This window comes from Manis pentadactyla, chromosome 4, assembly GCF_030020395.1.
Source record: "Manis pentadactyla isolate mManPen7 chromosome 4, mManPen7.hap1, whole genome shotgun sequence".
Classification (NCBI taxonomy): Eukaryota; Metazoa; Chordata; class Mammalia; order Pholidota; family Manidae; genus Manis; species Manis pentadactyla.
This window is the reverse complement of record NC_080022.1, coordinates 189,786,903-189,796,532: the sequence shown is the minus strand read 5'-3', so window position 1 is coordinate 189,796,532 and position 9,630 is coordinate 189,786,903.

The window sequence follows — 9,630 nt, the reverse complement described above, 5'->3', positions numbered from 1 at the left end:
GGTATCATTGTGGTTTTAATTTGCATTTCCCTGATAATTAGCAATGTGGAGCATCTTTTCATGTGCCTGTTGGCCATCTGAATTGCTTCTTTGGAGAAGTGTCTGTTCAGCTCCTCTGCCCATTTTTTAATTGGGTTATTTGCTTTTGGGGTGTTGAGGCATATGAGGTTTTTTATATATTTTGGATGTTAACTCCTTATCAAATTAGTTGTTTACGAATGTGTTCTCCCGTACTGTTGGATGCCTTTTTGTTCTGCTGATGGTGTCCTTTGCTGTACAAAAGCTTTTTCATTTGATGTAGTCCCATTTGTTCATATTTGCTTTTGTTTCCCTTGCCTGAGGAGATGTGTTCAGGAATAAGTTGCTCATGTTTATATTCGAGACTTTTGCTTATGTTTTCTTCTAAGGGTTTAATGGTTTCATGACTTACATTCAGGTCTTTGATCCATTTTGAATTTACTTTTGTATATGGGGTTAGACAGTGACCCAGTTTCATTCTCCTACATGTAGCTGTCCAGTTTTGTCAGCACCAGTTGAAAAGGCTGTCATTTCACCACTGTATATCTGTGGCTCCTTTATCATATATTAATTGACCATATATGCTTGGGTTTATATCTGGGCTCTCTAGTCTGTTCCATTGGTCTGTGGCTCTGCTCTTGTGCCAGTACCAAATTGTCTTGATTACTGTGGCTTTGTAGCAGAGCTTGAAGTTGGGGAGCGAGCTCCCCCCAGGTTTATTCTTCCTTCTCAGGATTACTTTGGCTATACAGGGTCTTTTGTGGTTCTATATGAATTTTAGAACTATTTGTTCTAGTTTGTTGAAGAATGCTGTTGATATTTTGATAGAGATTGCATTCAATCTGTAGATTGCTTTAGGCAGGATGGCCATTTTGACGATATTAATTGTTCCTATATCCATGAGCACGGGATGTGTTTCCATTTATTGGTGTCTTCTTCAATTTCTCTCATGAGTGTCTTGTAGTTTTCAGAGTAAAAGTCTTTCACCACCTTGGTTAGGTTTATTCCTAGGTATTTTATTCTTTTCAATACAATGTAAACAGTAAGTATTATGTTGCTATGGGTTTATCATAGATGGCCTTTATTATGTTGAGGTACTTGCCCTCTATTCCCATTTTGTTGAGTTTTTATCATGAATGGATGTTGAATTTGTCAAATGCTTTTTCAGCATCTATGGAGATGATCATGTGGCTTTTGTCCTTCTCTTCATTGATGTGGTGGAGGATGTTGATGGATTTTCCAATATTGTACCATCCTTGCATCCCTGGGATGAATCCCACTTGGTCATGATGGATGATCTTTTTTATGTATTTTTTGATTTGGTTTGTTACTGTTTTGTTGAGTATTTTTGCTCAACATGTTCATCGGGGATATTGGTATGTAATTCTTTATTGTGGTGTCTGTCTGGTTTTGGTATTAGGGTGGTGCTGGTCTCATAGAATGAGTTTGGAAGTATTCTCTTCTACTTTTTGGAAAACTGTAAGGAGGATGGGTATTAGCTCTTTTTTAAATGTTTGATAAAATTCAGCCAAAATTTCACTCTTTTGAAACACAAGGAATGTTTACCAAGATAGTCCACATTCTGGGTCATAAAACCAGTGTCAATAAGTTAAAAGGAATTTAACTATAAAATATTTCCTCTGAGCACAAGTGAATAATGTTAGAGTCATTGGCAAAAAGATGTCTGCAATATCCAAGTAACATACTTCCAAATAACCATGGGTTACAAGGGAAATCAAGATAAATTAGAAAATCTTTTGAATTGAATGAAAATGTAAACCATATGGGATGTAGCTAAGGTGGTGTTAAGGGGAAATTTTATAACACTAAAGGTGTCTGTCAGAAAAGGATATTTCTCAAATTTATGCCTTCAAATTCTATCTTAAGAAACTAAAATATGAGTAGCAAATGAAACCCAAATTAAAAATAAAGGAAATAATATAGATCAGAGTAAAAATAAATTAGGAAACAGAAAAACACCCAAAATGTTAGTGAAACCAAAAGCTAGTTCTTTGAGAAGACCAACAGTTCCTAAATCTTAAACCAAATTGAATGGGGCAAAAAAACAGAGAAGATACAAATTACCAGAATCGGGAATTACAGAGGGGGCGGCACCAGGATTCTGCACACATTTAAGGGCAACAAGGGAATGTGACGAACAACTTTATGTCAAACAACTGGGCAGCATAGATGAAATGAGCCTGTTCCACACAAGGCACAAAGTCGAGAAGAAACAGACAAACCGAATAACCCTGCGTTTATTGAAGATAATAAATTTATAGTTAAAAACCTTTCCACAAAGAAAATTCCAGACCTGAATGGCAAATTCTACCAAATATTCAAGAGAAAAACATTACCCATCCTACCCAAACTCTTCCAAAAATTTGGAAAGGACACCAGGCTCAATAAGTTCAAAAGAATTCAACTTACATAAAATATTTTCGGGATGTTTTAGTTTACTTGGGCTACATAACAAAATACCATAGACTGAGTGGCTTAAACAACAGAAAGTTATTTTCTCACAGTTCAAAATTCTGGGAATCCAAATCAGGGTCCCCGCCGATTCGGTTCCTGGCGAGAGCTCTCTTCGCGGCTTGCGGACGGCTGCCTGTTGCTTGTCTTCACGTGGCAGAAAGAGAGAGGACAGGACCTGGTATCTTTTCCTCTTCTTATAAGGACATTAATCGTATTGGATCAGGGTCCCATCCTTATGATCTCATTTAACTTGCATCACCTCCATTTAGGCCCTTCTCCAAATACAGTCACATCAGGGATTAAGGATTCAACATGAATTTGGGGGGAACACAATTCTGTCCACAGCAAAGGAATAAGTTATAACTCTTCTATGAGGCTAGCATTACTTTGATACCAAAACCTGACAGACATTATAAGAAACTACCAATATCCATCATGATCATACATGCAAAATTTCTAAACAAATGTTAGCAAATAAAATCATATAACATATTGAAGGGTAATACATCATGACCAGATGGGAGTTATCTTAGGAACGCAAGGCTGGTTCAACACTCAAAAAAATCAATAAAATCCACCATATTAATCATCTCAATAGATGCATAAAAGAGCATCTGTAGAGCACAGATGCACAGAACTCAGCACCCATTCACCGCGAAGACTCTCAGCCAACTAGGAATAGGAGGAAACGTCCTCGACCTGACAAAAAGACTTCAGTGAACAATATCATCACAATGGTGAAAGGCTACATGCTTTCCCTCTAAGATCAGGAACTGAGCGGAGATTTCTAATCTCATCACTTCTATTCAACATTGTATTGGAAGTTCTACCCAGAGCAGTAAGTCAAAGAAAGGAAATAAAAGGCATACAGATTAGGAAAAAAAGAAAAACTGTCCCTATTTGCAGACAACATATCATCTTTGTAAAAAAAGCTGATGGAAGAATCTACAAAAAAACTACTAGGCAAAATGAGTTTAGGAAAATTGAAGGCAAGATCAACATACAAAACCCAATCGTACATAATTATGTACAAGGAATGATTAAGCCAAAAGGGGTACTGAGAGTCAATACCATTATAATGACATCAAAAAATTAGAAATAAGAAGATGAAAACAGATGTGTACACTGAAACTATAATACATTGCTGCAAGAAATTAAAGAAGGCCTCAGGAAACAGATATACTATGTTCATGGATTAGAAAACTCAATAAATTCTGTAAAATACAGCTATAGATTCAACATAATCCCTATCAAAATCCCAACAGGCTTTCTGTGGGAATTGACAAGCTGATTCTAAAATCTCTGTGGCAATGCAAATAACCTAGAATAGCCAGTACAATTTGGTGTCCATAACAAGTTGGTGAAGTTGCATTGCTTGATTTTAAGATTTTTCAAGATTTATTGCAAAAGCACAATAATCATGACAGTGTGTTATTGACGTCAAGATACATAAACCAATGGAACGAAATAGCCATGAAATAGACTTGCACCTGATTTTCAACAAGGTGCAAAGTTGATTCCATGGAGAAAGGATTGTCTTTTCAACAAATGGTTCTGGAATAATTGGGTATCCATGTGCAAAAAAAGCAAAAAAACAAAACTTAGATCCATATTGCAAAATATGTACAATAACTCAAAATGGATGATGGACTTAAATATATATTCTAAAACTATAAAACTTGTAGTAAGTAAATATAGGAGAAAATGTTTCTGACTTGGGTTATGCAAGATTTCTTAGATATGACATCAAAAGCACGATCAATAAGACAATACATTTGTTAAATTGGATTTCATCAAAGTGTGGTCATTTCTGCTCTTTGAAAGTGCCACTATTAAAAGAATGAAATGTAAGTCACAGACTGTTAGAAAATATTTACAAACCACGTATCTGATAAAGGATTTGTATTCAGAATATATGAAGAACTCTCAAAATTCAACAAAAATAAAACAATTTTTTTAATGGGCAAAGTATTTGAAACATTTCATCAATGAAGATATGCAGATAACAGCAGATGAAGAGATGGCAACATTGATCATAAGGAAATGAAAAATCAAAACCACGCAGGTATCAGGCCACGCTCATTTGCATAACTCAAGTGTTGGTGAGGATGTGGAGCAACTGGAACTTGTCTGCCTCACTAGTAGGGATGTAAAACGGTCCAACCACACTGGAAAATATCTTGGCAACTTCTCAAAAAGTTAGATGTGCACCCACCTACCATATGATCTGGCCGTTGCATTCCTAGGCTTCCTAAGCATTTCCTCAAGAGAAAAAGTATTTGTCCACACAAAGACTTGCCCACGAAAGCTCACGCAGCTTTATTTGTAAGAGCCAAAACTGGAAACACTCCAGATGTCCTTCACGGGTGAGTGGGTAGGCAAATCGTGGTTATCTTGTATAAAGGAATGCCAGTCAGACCCCTGGTGCACACGACAGCATGAATGAGTGTGGAAATGATCACGCTGGGTGAAAGATACCAGACCAGAAAGAGTACATATTGTGTGATTCCATTATAGATTATTCTAGAAAGATAAACTACTATCTGGTGACAGAAAACAGATGAGTGGCTGCCAGCAATAGGAGGGGGGCAGTGAGGGCGACAATAGTGGCACTGTCTCGGCTGTGATGCTTTCACTGGCCTATAGTCACGTCAAAACTTATTTCATCATCACTTTGTGTGCAGTGTGTATCTTAATTATGCCTCAATAAAGCTGTTAAAAGGATATGTATGTGTGCACATTTACCAAATAAAAACATGTACTAAGACACTCGACTTCTCTCCGGTAAGAGCAATGCAGATGACAACCACATCGAGCTGTTGCGCCTTCCCCATCACGTGGTCGCAGATTCAGAACGTCGAGGACAGGCTCCGTAGCAAAGGCCGCAGTGGGCGCGTGCGTGCTGCTGATGGCTTGAAAGGGCAGAGCCCAGCGCATAGCCCAGCACTTATGCATTCCTAAGTCTGAGAATTTATCCTGAATACACACCTAAAACCCACAACCACACGTGCACAAACGTGTGAATTGCAGCTTAATTTGCTATTGCGGGATATCAGAGACAGCCCACGTGTACACTGTGGGGCAGACCCCACGGCAGACCAGGCCACGAGCCACCACGACCTCCAGGGTGTGGCTGGACGTGACAGAAAGCGGGCAATGGTGCCACCTCCTATGCATTCGAGGAGGAGAACCGGGGATACACGTGTGTACCTGTGCTTATTTTTCAGAAAGAAGCAGGAGGGAAGACTACGCCCAGGGGCCAGTGGGAAGAGGGATGGAGTGAGCCGTGGTAAAGGGGGCATTTTCCTGCACAAGCCTTTTGGCATAGCTTTGACTTGGGGAATTACATCAGCACCTCATACATTCAGAGTAAAATAAACTCTACAAAGATGGAAACAAAACTAAAACTGGAACAAACCAATGAGCCCAACTGCATGCTAAGTGGGCAAAATTACACACAAAAGAGAAAAGTGGACTACACTCAGGGATATATTCCAAAGACAAAAAAGGGCTGCAAAGAATCTTGACCTTTTTTGCAAGTGAGGTTGTGACTCGGGGAGAAGAGAAATACAGAACAGCAGCAGGTTGCTGTTATCTGTGATGGGCAGGGACGGAGGCCCCAGTGTAGACATACTGTGAAACACACACACTTACATCATGTCCAGTTCCGTCTGTTGGAAGGACCTGACAGCAGGGGGGGTGCCTTTCCCCAGCACATCTCACCCCAGTTCTGCACGGCAGAAGCCTCTTCAAAGCAAGAGCGGTCTGCGGGTTCCTTCTCCACCCGGCCCCTCTGGGGGGGGCGGCAGCTCAGACCACCAATAGGGTGGGAAGGCAAGGTGAGAAGACCTACGCCATGCCCGGCCCCGTAAAGCTGGGGCTGCGCTCTGAGAGAGGCCTGCCCCCCACCGAGGACTGGGGCAGTGCTGGAGAGAGGGCACGCGGGCGTGACCCCAGGGAGCTGCCTACCTCTCCCCAAGGGAACCGCAGGACAGACATGACTTGAAATAAAACGCAGGGATCTTCAAGTCAAAGGGGGAAGCAATTGAAAGGAAGCCATTAGGGAAAGAGTGAGAATGGGGCAGAAAAAATGGCTGGAAATTTGCTAAATATCTTGGAAGACATTGATCTACAGAGACAAGAAGCTCAGCAAACTCCAAACAAGATGAATACAAATAAAAGCAGTCAGGCATAACATGACCTGCTAAAGCCCAGAGATAAAGAGAAAATCTTGAACCTGGGGATAAAAAGGCACATCCCACACAGAGAAGTCATGGTAAGACAGCAAGAATGATCCTTTACTTTCTGTAATAATAGACAAACAATACCATTTAAAACAGCATAAAAAAAAAACAAATAAATTTGATAATGGATATATAAAACCTCTATGCAGAGAGCTACAAAACACTGCCAGGAAAAATTAAAGAACATCTAAATAAACGGAAGGATGCACCATCTTCAAGAATTAAAGACCCAATTTGTTCATCTTTCTGTTCTCCCCAAATTGATCTATAAATTCGATGTAGCCTTAATCAAAACCCCCTAGTAGACTTTTGTTTAACGTAGAAAGTGACAAGCTGATACTAAAATATAAGTGGAAATGTAAAGAACCTAAACTGGATGAAATGAGTTTGAAGAAGTACTAAGTTGGAGGAATTGCACCTTTGACCCAAGACCTGCCGTAAAGTCACGCTGACGAAAGCGGTGTGATGCTGGTGTAAAGACAGACGCGCACATCGACGGAACGGAAAGGAGGATCCGGACGCCGCACTCTCACACATATGGTTGCATTTTAAAAAGGTGCCCCAAATCCCATGACGCTTTTTGGGGCTGGAGAGTCCTTTCCGCACGCAGTGCTGGTAGCGCCAGTGTGCCTGTGGGGAGGAGGACTCACCACACTTCATCTTGTGTAAAAAATCAATTTGAGATGGATTACAGACCTCAGTGTGAAATGTAAAACTATGAAATTTCTATAAGAAAACATACAAGGAAACCTTCACGATCTCAGGGGCACAAAGATTTGTTAGAACACAAAAAGCCCTAAAAAATGCTTAACTGGTGTCATCAAAATCAAACTCTTCCATTCTTCAAGACAGTGTTAAGAAACCAAATCTACAAACAACAGACTAGGAGGAATTACTCACAATCTCTGCGTCTGACAATGACAAAGGATTTGTATCCAAAATCACTTAGAGAACTCATAAGAGGCACCAACACAGAAAAGCCAATTTTTTTTTAAAGGCAGAAGAATTGAACAGACCTTCACAAAACAAGATACACGAATGTCCCAACAATCAGTCATTAGGAAAATGTGAACTAAAAAGACAACCAACACCACTTCACACTCACACCAAAGCTGGCTGGTGCGAGCGGCCAGGATTCCCGGCCACTGCTGCTAAGCTTGTCAAACAGTGCCGCCCCTTTGGAGAGGAGCCCGGCAGGTTTTTTTATATCTGTGAAATGAGACACAATTGACACATAACATCTTCACCTTGTGCTTGGAGTGTCGAATCTGTTGTCCTTCAGTGTCGCTGATGAAGTCGGGTTCACGTGGGCCGGTTGACAGCCGTTCCACGTTTTTGGTCCCTGTTTCTCTTTTACTGCCTTCTTTATATTAGATATTTCGTACTGTCTCACTTTAACCCCGTATGTATGTAACATACCCGTTTACGTTATGTACGGGCACGCCTGTTTCATTGTGCTTTGATTTTCTGCACTTGGCAGATACTGCATTTTTTACAAATTGAAGGTTTGCGGCAACCCTACCTCAGGCAAGTCTATGGCACCATTTTCCCAACAGCGCTTGCTCAGTGTCTGTGTCACATTTCAGTGATTCTCCCGTTTCAGGCTTGGTCGTTGTTGTCGCAAGTGGTCTGGTGATCTGTGATGGACGATCACAGCTCGCTGGAGGCCCAGATGATGGCGGGCGCTTTCAGCAATAGTGTTTTTTAATCAAGGTGTGCACATTGTTTCTTCAGACATAGTGCTAAAGCTACCACCGCATAGTGTGAACACAACTTACCTGCACTTATTGTGACATTCGATATTCACTTTAGCAGTGCTCTGGAGCCAGACCCACGGTATTTCTGAGATATGCTTGTATAACTTATAAACACATACTATAGAACATCTTACATATGACAATATATGTAAGTTATTTTCTTAGTGGTTGTTCTGGGGATTACAGTATGCATCCTAATTTGTCGTGATCTTCAGATTAATACAAACTTAATTCATGTAAGATATAGAAATCTTGCTCCAATATACTTTTTTTCCCTTCTCCCCCATTTGCATTATTTTCAGATCTATTGTCTTTATATGTTAGAAGTTATATATCATAAGACATATCGTTATGTATGTTACAGTATATTTTTATAATTATTGTTTTAGGCAACTATCTTTTAAGTCAGCTAACAGAATAAGTGAGAAAAATTTTAATGTTTTTTATATTTTTTATATTTTGCACTTTTTAAAATATTTACCTGTGTAATTACCTTACTGGCGTTCCTTATGTCTTTGCGTGGATTCATGTTACCCTCTGATGTCATTTCCTTTGTTAAATAATTCAACTCCAATTAAATTTGAAGATCTAATTGGCCTTAAATGATTCATAAATGGACAGCATCCCATCTGACAAGCAGGGAGATGCTACAAATAGTTGTGCAAATGGAGTATCTTTATAGGAAGGAGGGTAGGATGTGAAGACAGTAAGTTGTCAGCAAAAGAAGGGATCCTCCCAGGCAAGGGGGGGTCGTGTGTAGATCACCCCATCTTCTTCTGGAGGAGGGAGAGGGCCCAGGCCACGTGACAGATCACCTCCTTGGCGCTGGCCAGGAAACTCCGGACAGACTGCACCTCTGGGGAGGCTGCAAATGCCGTTAGGTTGGGTATTAGGCCCTGGTTCGGGCCAGGCAGAGGGGACCCGGTGTTGGGCCTGTGGTTTTCTTTTTAACAGCTTCAACTAAAAGCTTCTTTTCATGTTTCATGTGAGGCAGGTCAGCTAGCCACATGTCCTCTCCTTCTTTCTTTATCTGGGGCTTTATTTTGCTTTCAGTTCTGGATGACAGTCGTGCTGGATGTAGGATCATTGGTTGACTTTTTCTCTTTCAGAGTTTTAAATATTCCTCTGCCTCTGGT